This window comes from Elephantulus edwardii, unplaced genomic scaffold, assembly GCF_000299155.1.
Source record: "Elephantulus edwardii isolate Elephantulus edwardi_28Jun2011 unplaced genomic scaffold, EleEdw1.0 scaffold00583, whole genome shotgun sequence".
Lineage (NCBI taxonomy): Eukaryota > Metazoa > Chordata > Mammalia > Macroscelidea > Macroscelididae > Elephantulus > Elephantulus edwardii.
Window position 1 is genome coordinate 89860 of NW_006400333.1, and position 4547 is coordinate 94406.

At 41.2% G+C, this 4547-nt stretch overlaps 1 pseudogene; it reads right to left on the reverse strand.

Moving 5' to 3' along the window:
• The window catches only part of LOC102856605, a 66187-nt pseudogene extending 62257 nt beyond the window's left edge, over positions 1-3930 (reverse strand).
• Positions 3931-4547: the final 617 nt, after the last annotated feature.

The window sequence follows — 4547 nt, forward strand, 5'->3', positions numbered from 1 at the left end:
TTTTTTTTTCTCACTGCTGGACCAGCAGGCAACATCATGATAAACGTAGAAAAGATTGAAACTGTCAACGAATTGACTTTACTTCAATCCACATTCATAAACTTGGTACTAGCAATCAGGATATCAGGACACATATTGTACTGGGAAAGTCATCAGTCAGTGACCTTTCTAAACTATTGAGGAACAATCATGTCAATATGAGGACTAAGGTATGCTTGATTCAGGCAGTTGTTTTGTCAGCTGCTATGCATCTGAGAGTTGGACTACAAATAAGAAAAACAGAAGAAGAATTGATGTCTTTGAACTATAGTGTTGGACAAGAGTACTGAACTGCCAGAGAAGGTGTAACCAGAGTGCTACTTGGAGGCAAAGATGAGTTATATGTAAGCTTTGTTTCACATGCTTTCAGGCATGTTGCTAGAAGAGGCTATTCCTTGGAGAGTAACGTTATGCTTAGAAAGGTAGAGAAACGTCAAAGGAGAAGATGACCCTCAACCAAGTGGACTACTACAGCAATTGGTTTAAGTGTGTTAGAGATTGTGAGGATGCCACTGTATAGGACAGGGTTCAGAACTATTGTTTGTGGGGTTGCTGTGAGTCATACTTCATGACACCTATTAAAAACAGTAGTAATTAATGATAAAAAATAAATGTGTGGGATGAAACCAATGAAATTGTAATTCTAATGTTAGAAAACAAATAGTGTATTAAATAAAACCCCATATTATTTATAAATCTCCCTCAAACAACAGAAATAAATAAACAAAAATCCCCTTTAAAGTAATATTGACAATGGGAAAAGAGATTGAGAGTCAAACTGGTCCAATTAGTAAACTTCAGGATAAAGGATAAAGATGGGATTAAGAGGTTGTTGGAGGACACTTTACTGTGCAAGTAATATATCAGGATGAAAATTTTCTGAGGTAATTTAAATACAGATTAAACATTGATGCTTTAAGGTTTTATACAAATTGTTAAGATTTCTAGTCCATACACTTCGTTCACTGAGAATAATGTATATCTTCTAATGGAGTCAGAAGCATATATGACACAAAACTTTCTTGTGATTAACCAATTAATTGACCCTGCATTAACTGTGTATCATTTTATATTTTTTATAAAAATTAAAAAAATATATTGTAAGAGAGTGACTAGATTACATTTACAATGCTATTAGGTGCCATCGAGTTGAGTACGACTCATAACGACTCTCTGAACAAAATATCTGAATTCTGTTCTATTCTGTGCCTTCCTCACATTTTCTGACACATAAGAGCCCATTGTAGCAGTCACAGTGTTAATCCATCTGGTCAAAGGTCTTCCTCTCCTTTGCCAATCCTCCACCTTTCCAAGCATCATGTCCCTCTCCAAGGAATATCCCCTCCTATCAACGTGACCAAAACCTCATCATTCTTGCCTTCAAAGAGCATTCAGGCTGCCCCCTCTTCAAGACATATCTGTTTGTTCTTTTGGCTATCCATGGAATGTTCAGTGCTCTTCTCCAACATCACAGATCAAAGGTATAAATTTTTCTTCTATCATTCTTATTGATTCTCCAGCTCTAAAACGCATAACAAGTGATCAGAAAGACTATGGCCTGATTCAGATGCACCTTATTCCTCAAACTGACATCATTGCTCCTCAATAATTTGAATAGGTCACACTCTGAAGATAGGGCAATGTGTCTCCTAATTTCCTGACTGCTGGTACCAGGGATGTTAATTGAGGATACAAGCAATTCAATTCAACATCTTCTTCACGCATCATGATGTTGCCTATCAGTCCAGTGGTAAGAAACTGTTTTCTTAACAGTGAGATGCAATCCATACCCAAGACTGAATTTCTTGATCTTCTGCAATAAGTGCTCAAAGTCTTCCTCACTTTCAGCAAGCAAGATTGTGTCATCTGCATAACACAGGTTATTAGTAAGTCTCCCTCCATTCTTGATGCCATACTCCTCTTCATAGAGTAGAGCTTCTAGAATAATTTGCTCAGCAGATTAAGTAGGTATGGAGATTGACTCTCTTCTCAATATTAAATCATGCAGTGTTCCTCTCCTCTGTTTGCACTATAGTCTCTTAGTCCAGGCATAGGATCTGCATGAGCAAAATTAAGTACTCTGGGGCTTCCATTCTTCTCAATGTAATCCACAACTTGTTGTGGTCCACACAATCAAATATTTTTATATTATCAATAGGGCATATAACGGGGTCCAGCCCCATTATATCAAACAGTTCCACCGAGAGAAGGGACGAGGATGAACTGAAGACACAGAGAGACTATCTGCTGATGGCAAATAGCAATTTTATTATTCAGAAAAAGGCCCATATAGGTTTCAGAAGCACATTTGCTGTAACAATCGCATCATCTCTTTCTGTCAGAAATGTTGACTATCAGGTCAAACATTAACTCTCACAGACCTCAGTACGATACAAAGATGTTTTCCAGAATACATTATTGTGTGTCCTAAGAAACAAAGAGTTTCGGTAGATTACTTTCCCTAAGATCTGAGACCTTTGGTCACTCTTATTCATTAACATCCTACTTCCTTGAGTTGTTTATTGCCAAGCAGATGTTCTAGCCAAGATGGAGATAGTCTTGCTAGTTTTACAGTACAGGGCTAATCTTGCTTTACAAGTTAGCCAGGCTCCTGACAGGCATAAATAAACATTCTTCTGGTATTCTTTACTTTCTGCCAGGATCCATCTGACATCAGCAATTATACTCCCAGTGCCACAGCCTCTTTTAAATCTTGGTTGAACTTCTCACAGTTCCCTAGGTATGGTTATAGCCATTTTTTAAATGCTCTTCAGTAGTATTTGGCTTGCATGTGATATTAATGATATTGTTTGATAGTTTCCACATTGCACTGTATCACCTTTCTTAGGAATGAGAACAAATATGGACCTTTTTCAATTTGTTGGCCAGACAGCTGTCCTCCAAATTTCCTGCGTAGAATGGTGAGAACAGAGATCCAAGATGGCAGCGGAGGCAGAGACAATGTGGTGAGCTGCGGGAGCAGTGGACGACTTGGAGGAGGGCCATTATGGCCTTCTACAGACCTCTGTTTATTGATAATTGAACAGTTAAACAGTTGATGACTGGTCTTCAGTGAAGATCGAGACTCAACAGGAATTCAAAGATTCCCAAGGAGGAATGGGTGAGTCCCACAGCTCCCAGCCCCCTCCTGCTGAGCACGCACTGCAACGTCACCACCACATCTCCATAAGGCTCCCGCTGCTGGAACCTAGGGATCCCCTCACCCAAGATGGATGGTAGGCACTGGGCCTCCCTGAGACTGATGCAGCCGAGCTGCCACACTGCTTCAAAGTGGACTTGTTCTGGGAAGAATTCTTGGTGCCAAGATGGCAGCAGTGGGGGAGGTGGGGGAGACAAGTGCCCAGCCACCTGCAGGTTTGGGTTTTCTTGGACAGGCCAGAGAAAAAGATCACTGATACAATGGATTGTTGAAAGTCACTGTGAGTTGTCTACTTGATGACACTTAACAGTGTCAGCATGTCCAAGAGGACCAACATCCTAAATGCATCACATATTTTGATCTGTTGAATGCTTCTGCCAAAAGCTGTTTAGACCTGGGGGGAGTCTGTTCACAACTCTCAGGTTCCCTTTGCCATTTATAAATGGGGAGGGCAGTGACACCTACTTCAAATTACAGTATGACCATTTATGAGGGGGATAAAAGGGGTGGTGCAGGAATTGGGGATGCTGTCCCTGGCCACATAGTCTTCTGTCAGGTGAGGTGTCAAGACTGGGGTGGGGGCAATTGGAGGGGGACTGTACCAGCCAGCCCCTGGGGGCTGTCGCCCTGCTTGGGGCAGGCTGTCTTCGGCCCCTGGCCCGGGGAGAGCCATCACGGCCCTCTACTTGGGACAGGCTATTTTCGGCCCCCAGCTCAGAGCGAGCCGTCATGGCCCTCAGTGTGAGCTCCTTGGTCCCCAGATTGTGCCATCTGACTGTTGGGTGGTAAAAAATGCCTAAAGTATCCAGAGAATTTTATCTAGGCTACTTTCCGCCACCCTCTCCCTCAGTAAACCTGAAAGTAACACCCCCAAAGCCCTTTGAAATCTGTTCAGCTCTTTTACCTCCACATGTTCTCCTTTTGTTTTTGACTTCTTGATGCTCCAGTGCAATTTTTAGAGTCTCTTCCGACCTCCATTTAGATTTGTTTCTTTTCTCTTCTGTTTTTACTAATGACCTTTTGCTTTCTTCATGCATGATATCCTTGATATAACCCCACAACTCATCTGGTCTTTGAGTATTGGTGTTCAATGCCTCAAACCTATTCCTAAAATGACCTTGAAATTAAAATGTAATTGATTAAAGATTATATCTTGGTTCCTGTGGAATTAGTTTTCTTTTCTTTGGCTTCAATTTGAACTTGCATATGAGTAATTGATAGTCTGACCCACAGTTTTTTCCAGGCCTAGATTTGACTGCCGAAATTGAGCTGCTTCAACAATTTCTCTTACACAAACGTAGTCAATCTGATTCCTATGCAGCCCATCAGGTGAAATCCACGTGTAAAG